The sequence below is a fragment of the Pan paniscus genome, chromosome 15, assembly GCF_029289425.2.
Source record: "Pan paniscus chromosome 15, NHGRI_mPanPan1-v2.0_pri, whole genome shotgun sequence".
NCBI classification, from domain to species: domain Eukaryota; kingdom Metazoa; phylum Chordata; class Mammalia; order Primates; family Hominidae; genus Pan; species Pan paniscus.
In genome coordinates, this window is record NC_073264.2 from 99147030 (window position 1) to 99159422 (window position 12393).

The following is a 12393-nucleotide window of genomic DNA, read 5'->3' on the forward strand; positions in this document are numbered from 1 at the left end:
AACTCCACCAAAACAACAGTGCTAGCCCTTAGTCTTCTTCTTCCCTGACCTGCTTCTCCTCTTGTTTGTGACAAAGGCCACCCATGCTTCTCAGACAACTAACCCTAGTCTGATCAACTTGCCGTAAGATAAGAGTGAGCCCATGCATTGGTGTGCATGCCCTTAATTTGAAAGACATGTTAAAAAGGAAATGAAACACTTGAAATGCAGGAAAGAAGTGCCTCTGGTTGTCCCATCTGAGAGCCCAAAGTTTATAAATTGAACCACCACGAGCATCAAACACGAGCTGTGCTAAGACATCAAACACACACACACACACACACGCACACACATGTTTGTGTCCTTGGCGTATGGTGAACAATTTGTACACCTTTCAGTGGCCCCCACAGAAAACCAGAGCTTGTAGTGGACACTTGGCAGCATTTGGTCTTTTCCCCATCCTTCCTTCATTTATTTTTTCTTCACATATGACTTGAAAATAGAGCATGTTTTACTGTGGCAAAATTCCCTCTATACTTGACCTGCAAACAGGACAGTCAGGCTAACTGGGATGACCTGGTCCAATGAAGTGGGCTGGAGACAATTCTACGCCCAATAGGCACCTTTCAGCAGATGGAAAGGGTGAGGACAAACAGGTTGGTGGGCCTCAGCACCTCATCTTTTCCTGTAGTCTCTCTTGCTCCCCAACACCTCACTATCTCCCCCAGTCCCCAGGTACAGGGAATTTCCTTTCACTAGAAGAAGAAAGGATACAAGCTTCTTATGCACGTGTGCACACACGCACACCCATTCATGCTCACAGACACTGAAACAGGACCCTTACACCAGGACTGTTCCACTTGGAATGCAGAGAGCCGTAATGGCTCCCACAGCCATGAAGACCCAGGCTGAGTCCCACTTGCCTCTATGGTCCTGATCAGGCTCTGACAGGGAGCACACTGCTGCTCATGATTAGTTATTTATACGGGAGGAAGCAGCAAATTTCTATGAGAGTAAAGTAAGATATGATCCACATCATGCTTTCCTGGAGCAAAAAGGGTCAAGCTGAAGCCGGTCTCATTCTCTGAGCTATCATGGACTGCCCCTACACGTCCTTTCCACAGACGCATTGAAGGAAACGGGCCCTGTGACACCCTGACCCTTTCTGCACTTTATGTAGGGTGAAGGAGGTGGGCTGGGAATTAATACATGCACTTCATGTATTTAAGGGCCATTCCCTAATAGTACTCTGAGACTTCCTGGGAAATATTATTAACTCAGGACTGACATGTATTAGTCTGCTTGAGCTGCTATAACAAAATACCACAGACTGGGTGACTTAAATCCCAGAAATGTATTTTCTCAGTGTTCTGGAGGCTGACAAGTCCAAGATCATTTCTGGCTGGCTTGGTTTCTGCTGAGGGCTCACCTCTTGTCTTGTAGACAGCCACATGGCCCTCCCTTGGTGTGTGTGCCTGGGGAAATAGCATTCTGGTGTCTCTTATAAAGACACTCATTATATCATATCAGGACTCTACTTTTATGACCTCAGTAAGTCTTACTTCCTTCGAGCCCCCATCTCCAAATATGGCCATACTGGGGTTTAGAGCCTCAGGATATATATTTGGAGGGATAGAAATTTTCAATCCATAATAAAAGCATTTTCGTACTTTTGTGCCTTTTGTACTTTTGGAAGGAGATGGAGTCAGATGGAAATTCTACTCACTCCGCCACCCACTAGCTGTGTGGCCTTGTATAAATCTACTAACCACTCTGAGTCTTATTTTCCACTTTTGAAAAACAGGGGTTAAAAATGCTTTCCCTAGAGTGTGATTGTGAGTAATAGGTTAGGTAATATATACACAGTTCCCGGCCAAGGGAGACACTCAAAAAATGCAACAGCCATCGTGGTAGTTGATACCATTATTTATTATTTGATATTATTATTTGTTAAAACCACCCAGAGAGTGTTGCCTGAAACACTGGCTTAGAGCTTTGCATCCCAAATGTTCTCTGTACTGCTGTTTGCATCTCTTTATCACCAATGCTGACATGAGTCAATGAAGCTCATAAGGAGTGTGACCGTCTGTAATAATATCTTCCATGGGGTCCAGAGGAAACAAACATGTGCACTTCCAGAAAAGTGAGTATAAATATTCATATCACTTTACGTTTAGGGCATTTTGCACTAGTTGTTGATACCATAATGCATTTAGCATGGTCATGACAATCAGGTTTGAAACTCTTGGTTAAAGCGAAAGTCTTGCAAGAAAACATAAATGTAGCTGCATTACACTTGGGGAGCCTAAACTTGAGGGAGCCAAAGATTGGAATTATGCAGTTTCAAAGGCCATACCCTGAGCTTCACAATCCTGCCTGAGTCAGCAATTGCAACAATAATGCTGTATAACAAATCATCCCAGCTCAGATGCTTGAAAGACTAAGTATTTCTTCTCACGCTCATTGGTTTCTAGGTTTACTGTGGTTCTGTTGAGCTAGACTTGGCTCAGCTGATCAGCTCTGCTGCAGATTGCATGTCTCCTGAGCATGGTTTTAAGCTATAGATTGGGTTCTCATTCACTCAATGTGTATTTGTTCTGGGATCCCAGCTTAAGGGGTGACAGCTACCTCAGGCACGTTATAGCCTAAATGCAGAGAAAAGCAAGCACATCTAAGGTCTCTGATTGCATTGTGTCCACAGGCACTCCAGTGGTTAGGTGAAGCCACATGGCCAAGCCCAACCTCAGGAAGTAGGGAAGGAAATTCTGCACGGTAGTATTGGGGAAGAGGGGAATGAGTTTTAGCTGAAAAATAATCCAAACTATTGAGTACCCTGCAAACAACAGCATACAGAAAACTAGAATAGCAGCAACCACCATACCTTCTTTATCAGCAGAATGCTAATTCCCTTTAAGGCATCTCTAATGGTTGACAGCCAGCATCCATTCTGACTGGTCAAGTGTCAGTTTTGCTTGGTAGTGCCCTAAACTTAATAGCTTTAAAATAGCTTGACTATCACCCTCGATTGTCAGTATCTACAATGATACCAGCAAACACCAACTTCCTAGGGCCTGCGATATCAGCACCAATGAATTCCACTCAGAACCCCCAAAATTGTCAAGACAGGATCCTAGCACTGCTGAAATTGTGATGTGGATACAGGTTTCAGAGTGAAGGAGCTAGGAGTTTAAATAATATCTCTGATGCTTCCCAAAAGTGTGGCCCTGGGCAACGACGTGATCTCCTGAATCTCAGGTCTTTAGTGGGGTTGCTTGTGGTGCTGCCGTGAACAGTAAACTACTGGATGCGTGGAAATCAGCCAACACAGGGCCTATAATTTACAGTCTGCACCCACTAAATGATTACTCTCTTCTTGCTTTACTATTAGCTTGAATCTTGTGGAACTGTCAGAAATAATCAAGGGTTGGCAATTCCATACAGTTCAACCTAACAGGTAATAAAACCCTTATGGGCAAATATAATATTTTGTTTAACTCTATTCCTTGCAATCCTGGTTCATTCCTCATCTGTGGAAATGAAAGCCAAGGATGGGAAATGTCCGATGAAGATATGGCCAAATGTTGAATGTTGTAGCAGAACGGACACCCCTTGTGTTAGTATCACTCCAGTGATGAAGATGGAATGGTGGGGTTGTAAAGAGGTATAGACAGATAGAGTATAGACAAGTGAATCTACTGTTTATCTGCTTTCCTACCACCAAGGTGGGACGTGTCAAGTAAGAGCAATGGTATAAGGAAGGGTGGGTGTTCTGCAGAAGTGCAAGGGGCTGGGAGGCCACAGGAGAAAATATGTGCCCATTTTATGGTGTGCAGAGAAGATCGTGTAATTTGGAATTAAGCAGATATGGGGGTTTTAATGCCAGCTCTTCCAAAAACATGCATAAAATCTTGGGCAAGTCACTAATTTCTCTGAACTTTTCACCTATGAAAATGACATAGTTCTCACAGGAACATTGCAGGCCTCATAGCGATGGTCTAGCTATCAATATCTAACAGAGAGCTTGTTTTCTGGCAGGGGGTGGGAGGGCTCAGCCATCTTGGTGACACATCACTATCCCATTTTCTTTTCTCCAGGCTGGTCTTGAAGTTGGGGCTAAATGAATGCCGAGCAACAAAATTCTAGGGTGTGTAGGTCTTCTTAGTGCAGACTTTAAAACTGTACCAAAGGGATTTGCCAAGAAACTCGCTGGCATTTCCAGAGCAAGCTATTTTCATTTCCCCCACTGGTGCTATAGCAGCCAGAAACTTTGCTGCAGTCCTGCCCTCTGGACACCATCTAAAAGCACAAGCAAGCTATAGACATGGGCAGTGACTGGGTATCCAAGGAAGACAGTCATATATACAATAATGACTGAAATTAATTTGTCTTATCCCTTCTAGGCCAAGGGATAAAACAAGAGAAAAGCAGGGGGAAAGAAAAAAAAATAACAAGGGAAAGGCCCTAAAGGAACTTCAGGATCAAAAATAGATCCTCTCTAACATTAGTAGAAGACAGTAATGTTATCTATTGTGTGCACCTTTAGCCAGAATAAAGCATTTAACAAACAACATTTATTGAGTTCCTACTCTGCACCAGGCACTAAACCAGCCACAGGAACCAACACTGAAACAAGCAAGATGCCTGCATCCCAAAAGCCTCATTCTTTTTGCCCAAACAGAGGGGAAGGAAGATCGATTCTATGGGGGTCTTGTTTCCATCTGTGGAATGAGGGTCAAGGATGGGAAATACCCACTGGAAATACACCGAAAGCATCCTGCCATCAAGACGTCTGTTAAATGAGCAGCAATTAGTAATACCACGTTCTTTTTGTTCCTTCTACATGCTCAGCATTATCCTAGAAAATGCAGGGAGAAGGAATAAAATATAATGTCTCGCTGCTCCTCTCCAGAATTTAAACTCTAGCTCAAGAGATTGGATTACCACCTGTGCAGAAATTGCAAAGAAGACAAGAAAATACTGACTTTATTTATTTTCATTTTAAACAGAGTTCATCTCCTTGGACTTCCTTTTGAGACACTGTTTAAGGAACTCACATACAATACATTTAAACAGCTAATGGCCAGGAATAGAAGTTCAATACATAAACAGGAGAGCATGTAGCATCAGCTAACCACCAGGTTTTTTGTACTTACTCTATCTGTGCCCCAATTTGCTCTTGAGCTCCCTGGCAGCCAAAGCAAAGGAAAAATATGGTCAATTGCAAATGTTTGCTTTTATTTTTGTTTTGTTTTTAAGAAAGAGGACACAAAACAAATCCTCTGGGAGATCTAGTTAGCATCATGGATAAAGTCCAAAACACTCGCTTTTAGAATAAATGCATACCTAATTTCATAGGATTGTTTTCCATAATGACTCTCAATAAAACTCAAAGATGTAACAAAACATTACTTCCAAGTAGGTGATTTGTCAAGGGGCTACATAAAATGGTCGAAGTCTATATCTTTCCAGGGATCTAACTTGATAAAAGAACTTAACTCAGCATAGCAACTTATATGAGTGGATAAATAACAGGTGCCTCCCGCAGTCTTATCATTTCTCTAAAGATGGGTTTTGTTGGAAAGTAGAAGATCTGAGATTATGCTTTCTTGTGGGCACCTAGATAAATGGTAAGCTGTGTTGCTAACTGATGGAAAACCTACACAGTTTGTAAAGCAGACAAGTGGATGATATGTATAAAAGTATATTATACAAAAATTGACTGGGCAATCAATCCATTAATGAATCCAATGGCTATCCATAGACCACCATCTTAGTCATTCAAATATCTGAGGCATAGCCAGTGGTATTCAGTAGATGCTCAGTAAATGTTTTTGAATTGAATTCCTAGGAAATGAGAAGCTTAGGTGGCAAAACCCTGAAGGACTTCACCCATCCTTGAAGATGTCTGGTGACTATCAACATTTCCAGCATCACCTCTGCCGTTTTTGGCCTTTGTGAGCCAGAGCATGTGGTGGCCCCATGATTTGCCAAGGTTAGCTGACCCCAAAAGATTGTGCAAAAACTCCTACTACATCCTGTCAAAGAAACAAAAATGATCATGTCCTTGGGACAATTACTGTCTTTGGAGCATCAGGTTTGATTCTATAATTCATGTATACTTAGCTCAAGCTCTGTCTGACACAAGCTGTTTTGCCAGGCTCACTGCCTATCTCATACCCCTGGGTCTTGCTTTTAACTTTTTTTGTAAGTCTGCTCTTGACGACCAGTTCTACTATTATCCCACCTCAAGGGGATGATTCGCCGTCTAAGGAACAGTGTATGTCTGTCTGGTTGCCCATCATCCTCCCCCTTTCCTGTTCAGAGATCCACATGGCCTTCCTGGACTATTGAAACACAATCCTTCCTCCATCTTCCAGGCAGCTACTCCAGCCCTGCTGTCAACATTCAAAACCAACCATGGAACACCACTAATGGGCATCCAGTCAACTCCAGGACCAACACCCTTTGTGATCTGCTCCACTGACCACTCCTTTCTTCTCCCTCTGTCTTTCAGCAACTGGTGTTTGCTGTATATTGTTATTTTGGAGTTAGAATTCATATATAACAATTCACCTCTCTGAAGAGGCCATTTATTTCTGGCCATTTATCTAAAACAGCAGACCACACTCTGCCCCATCACATACTTTAGTTTTCTCCTCAACAGTTATTTGTACTTGAAATTATGCCATTTGTTTGTTGGCTGTCTTCTTTACTAGGATATGAACTCACAGAGATCAGGAACTTCACAGTGCCCCCAGAGCCTGGGACCAGGCCTGGCTCACTGTGATCTCCAATGAATGAGTGAAGGAATGAAGGAATGAATGAACACCTCCTCACATAGACTATGCTGTATTTTATCTCTTTACCTTTGTGTTTTGTTGTTGTTGGTTCCTTGCTTTGCATTTGTTCAAATCATTACCCTCTGCCAAAAAAATAAAAAAAGTTTATTCTTCTATGTGTCCCTTATTTTAAACTTTGGGTTAGATATCAGATGCTGCCTTATTCAGAAGCTCTCCTAGCCACTTCTGCAGTTGTCTCTTCTCTGAGGGTCCACAGTCCCCTCTGTTTGTTTATTTGTTGGTGCATTTGCTCCTTGGAACTGTAATTGTCCATCTGTGTCACTATTCCCCTTAGGAGACATTTTCTCCTTGAGGCCCCTGACTAGAGCTCACTCATCTCCATGGTCCTTGTGTAGAGAATAGTGCTCGCTGTTCTAGCTTATCAAATTTTTCATAGCTTATGTAGTTAATACTCTATGTTGCTCATGTTAATGTATTAGACACCATCTACTCAAACCATCATCATTACCACCGTTTCATATGTGCTGAAACTGAGGCTTGGAGGAGGGAATGGCTTGCCCAAAGTCACAGTGCTCTACGCTGGTGGCTGTACTCTGGATCCCAGACCACTGGCCTCCAGTCAAATAGTCACCTTCAAGACATATGACCATCTGGTGGATCCCTAATTTTTTTGGCAATTAAATCTGACCTTTCTATCAGTGCAGTAAGCTTCCTGAGGACAGAGAGTGTCTTCCACCTTCCTTGTATGCATATAGGGAATGGAGCTGCGCTTTAAACATAATAAGCAGTTAATAAATATGTGTGGGCTGAACTATTCATTTGATAACAAACTGCTAGAGAGTTTTCTGCTTGGATGCATAAACATAAACATACACAAGGGGATATATTTAGCCATTTTCTTGCTGTTTTAATTTTATACATGTTGCATATGTATTTCTACCAGCTATATTGGCTTCCTCTTAGAAGTAGAAAAGATAAGAATCCATTAGTCTCTCAATTAATCAATCATGTTTTTATCATTTACTGTCCTTCACAGTAGAAAATCTTGCTGGGTTGTTTGTTTTGTTTTTATTTTTATAGTTTAGCAAAATGGATGTTACTTTACCTCTGTTTAACAATTAAGAAAGAGAGACCCCTGAAATGTTGCCCCAAAGGCATGGCCAACTGGGGAAGACTGAGGAAGTGCATGAGTAATGGGTCCCCGACATGGATGCCAACAAATAGTGTTGGATTCTATATTTTGAAGCTGAAACAAGATTCAGAATGATTTTGGCCAGATGTCAACAACTTTTTCCTCTTTTCTTTTTTGTAATGGGGCAGATAGTGAGTATTTCAGGCTTTGTGGGCCTTAAACAGTCTTCATCATAACTACTAAATCTTTCTGCTGTAGAGCATCAATAGTCATAGACAATATGCAAATGAATAACCATGCCTGTGTTCCAATAAAATTTAATTTATGGACAATGAAATTTGAGTTTCACATAGTTTCTGCCATGTGTCATGAAATATTATTCTTCCTTTGCTTTTTTTTTTTTTAAGTTTATTCTTAGCTCCAGGGCCATACAAAAAGAGGAGATGGCTGAATTTGCCACACAGGCTGTAGTTTGCAGAGCCCTGATCTAAGAGCACCTCCTTTTCACCTTGAAAAGGAAAATGGAAGAGGAAATTCGGATGGCGAAATCATGGCCAGGCTCCATCAATAGCCCACTCCTTCTGGTCCTCCATGTTTCTGTCCAGCGCATGGGATCTCCTTCAGTTCTCTATCTCCTTATTGTAAATAGCTGGGCGTTTAGTAAATAGAAAACAAATTTCTGGATTAAGTGATAACAAAAATACCTTTGCAAGCCAGTGCCGGCAACTGCCAGATTGTTCTTTGAGGCAAGCAAGGCCCCCAGAGGATTCTGGGTACACACCTTCCACATCTCATCAACAGACCAAATGGAAAAACCTCCTTCCTACGTGGAGGTGAGACCCCCACACTGGAAGGGTGGTGGAACTCAAGCCAGAGCCCCAAGGATCTGATTGGCAGACGTCTCTGATCCACAAAGTTCTTTTAACTGACGCAGCAAATGACCTTGAGCTCGAGTAGAAAAACAACGGGCTTCTAGTACATCCCAATTTGCTCCTCTGAGTAAAGTCACATGAAAAGACATATCTAGCAGATGGGGACTCAGGAGATGTACCCTCCAAAGAAGCAGGATATAAGGGGTGACAAAAGACTCCTTAGCCAAACTCAATGCATTTTAATACAATATTTAAAAAATCAAAATTAATAATGAACATCTAGACAAAGGAAACATCAAAATTTTAAATAAAGTCAAGATTGAGTACTGTACATGCTTGTCTCCCTGGCTTCATAATAATATTCCCTGTAGTTCCTGCCTTTATTGAAAATTTTTGGTTTTTTTAGCATAGATTTTTTTACAATCATTTTGAATTTTGGAAATACGGAATTGTTCAGAAAACACTGTACAGAATGTAAAGGAGGCAAAGGGAGACTTATATAGTTTTATCTTTAAAGAAGACACCAAAAACACACTTACTTGCCCGAACACAAAGAATCCAACTGTGACCCATGAGCGTTCATATCAGTTTTGCTGCCATCTCAAGTTGCTGAGCATCTTTCAGGGAAAAAAAAATCACTGAATGTGTCCACTTGAATGTAATCCCAGGCTAGTTGTCTCTCTAAATTATAAAATGTTTGACTGTCACTATCTCATGAAGACTCAGCACTTACATCTGTCCAGTGCCTCGGAATAATTCACGCTGAGGAAAAGCCAACACTACACTAAGTGGAGTGGTCACATACCCTATGGTAAGTCTCAATACTCTGTCCGGTAAGGTGCTGAGTCCTCCTTGACACAGGCACTGAGACTAGAATGGAGTAATTGATGATTTTTCACCAACAGCAATGTTTATTACCTATTCTGCAAAAATAGAGCTTCTTAAAATATTACAGAACACATTTTTCCTTAGAATCTCCAAAATTTACACTCAAAAATAACACTGATGCTTTCCTCCCCTTTCACTAATAGAAATATCAGTTATTTCTCAGAGTCCCCCACACAAGCGGCTAGAGTAGAGAAATTCCTAAAGAATTTCATTCTGATCTTGACTCCTAAGAGTCATCAAGCATGAATCCTTGAGGCTACCTATGTCCTTCTCTCTCTGGGTACCCTCTTCACATGTCCTTGGCTAAATATCTCTGCCATTACTGATGCCTTAGCCTGAACCAAATAAGACATCTGAAATAACAAGCCAGTCTTCTTTCCATATCAATCGTTGACAGCCATAAGCATCTCTTTGATGTTTGTAGACAGAAGAAGATGGAAGAAGGCATAATTAGGTGGTGTTTTAATGTGTGTGGTATTTTCCACTTTTTCTAATTCCTTTTTTAGCTAAAGTTCAAATTGTACAGTCAAAGAAGGCACTGGCAGAAGGAGTGATTATATGTTTCAGAGGTCAGAAGCCTGACACTTTGCTGTGAAAGTGCCTGGAGGTGAAATTGAGCCAAGTTCAAAGGGAAGTCTAATTGGCTTTCTTGAGAACTGGTGCTCTTGTAATATTGAACTGCTGCTATAGGCTGTCCAGAATGGCCCTCAAGAGGTGGTCTTTAAAATGCCACTGGATAGCATCACCCCCTTGCAATAAGTTGGCTTCTAGGGTCCTCCCTGAGCCTAGATCATTTATTCATTCAACAGGAAATATATATATATACATCTATATATATGTACTTATATATATATACATCTATATATATATACTTAAATATATACATCTATATATATATGTATTTTTTTTTTGAGATGGAGTCTTGCTCTGTTGCCCAGGCTGGAGTGCGGTGGTGTGATCTTGACTCCCTGCAACCTCCTTCTACCAGGTTCATGCGATTCTTCTGCCTCAGCCTCCCGAGTAGCTGGGACTACAGGCGTGCGCCACCACACCCGGCTAATTTTTTTTTAATTTTTAGTAGAGACGGGGTTTCACCGTGTTAGTCAGGATGATCTTGATCTCCTGATCCCGTGATCCACCCGCCTTGGCCTCCCGAAGTGCTGGGATTACAGGCATAAGCCACTCTGCCCAGCCCAGCAACAAATATTTTTTAAGCATTGTGTGTGCCAAGCACACTGTTCTTCCACGGGAGCTGTGTTCAAAACCCTTTATTCAAGGGATCAATGCTGCCTAATGCTAGAAAAGACCATTTATTCTTCCTGCCATGGCCGTGCCATCCAAAGAATCTGTCTTTGCTGAAACAGTGGCCGATCAGTCATATAATTCATTATCAAAGCCTACCAACTAATGAAATCTCCCCTTTATCCTACTCCATTGAGCTTCACTAAATTCCTCCCCCACCCCTACAAATGCCCAAAAGTTTCTTTCTTCCTTTCTCCTCTCCCTTGCTTATGTTACTATGGTGAACATTCTGCCCTGCCAGCATCCTCATGAGGGCTAGTCTCAGGTCAGACCAGATTCCCAGGACAGGGTATAGGATGTTTATTTCATCTTCCCTTGGAAAAGTCCTAAAAGCATATCACAGAAAGCCACTAAATGCTAAGACTCACACTTCTCATTGTAATTCCAACACTTTTCTCTCATTATATAGATGCTCAGAGATCTGGAGAAAAAAAGCTTAATTAGGTTTTGTCTATTTGACTAATAAAGGTGAAGGGGTTATGGTTACAAGATGGGAAGGGCCTTGTGAGTCTATAGGATTCAACCCTCTGTCTCAGGTAGATCTACATACAAACTCCACTGAACAGGAAGGGAAGATGGTTAGTAAAACTGACTGTTACTGTTGTTGTTCTTTGAAACACCTCTAAGAAATTGAAAAATCTCTTGGGATATAGGGCCTGTGAACCCTCTTTGAAGGCATTTGTAAGACCTGTTAAAGTCAACTTCCTCCATATGATAGCTAAATGGACAATTAGTGACCAATATATGGAATTATTGTTGCTGCATTTTACCTGTTACTTGCTCCCAGTCACCACATCCAGGCTGGCCTCAACATGGCTAATAAAATTATCTTCCTGAAACACAGGCCAAATCAGTGTCACCCTTTTCCCCAACCTCGGAAGGCTTCAGTAGATTTCCATTGCACATTAAGTGAAGTACACAATAATTACCATGGTATGGAAGACCCTCAGTCATCCATCTGAATGCCTGGACAACAAAGACACATGGGCTTTGGAGCCTGGAAGACTGAGGTTCAAATTTTATTTCTGCAATTTGCTAATTATTTTGCTTTAGGACTGAGCCTCAGTTTCCTCATCTCTACACAAAATGGCAATTAGAACCTCTGTCTCCTAGTGCTGTTGTTTGGATTAAATAAAGTGAGACTTTTAAAATACTGAGGACGATGCCTAGCACAAAGCAGGCCCTCAATAAACTTTGTTACCTTAAGTGTAAACTGCACTAAAAATTATTATCTTCTCTGTCAGCTCTCTGATCTCCAAACTTATTTCCTATCATAATCTTCCTCGCATTGAGTGCTCCATTTGAGACGTTTCTCTCTCCTTTCCCAGGACACACTCTGCTAAATAGAGTCTTCCCCCCAAAATCCCTGCCATGCCTACTCCCAGAAGTTTACCTGTTCCATTCTAACCTTGCTCATTCT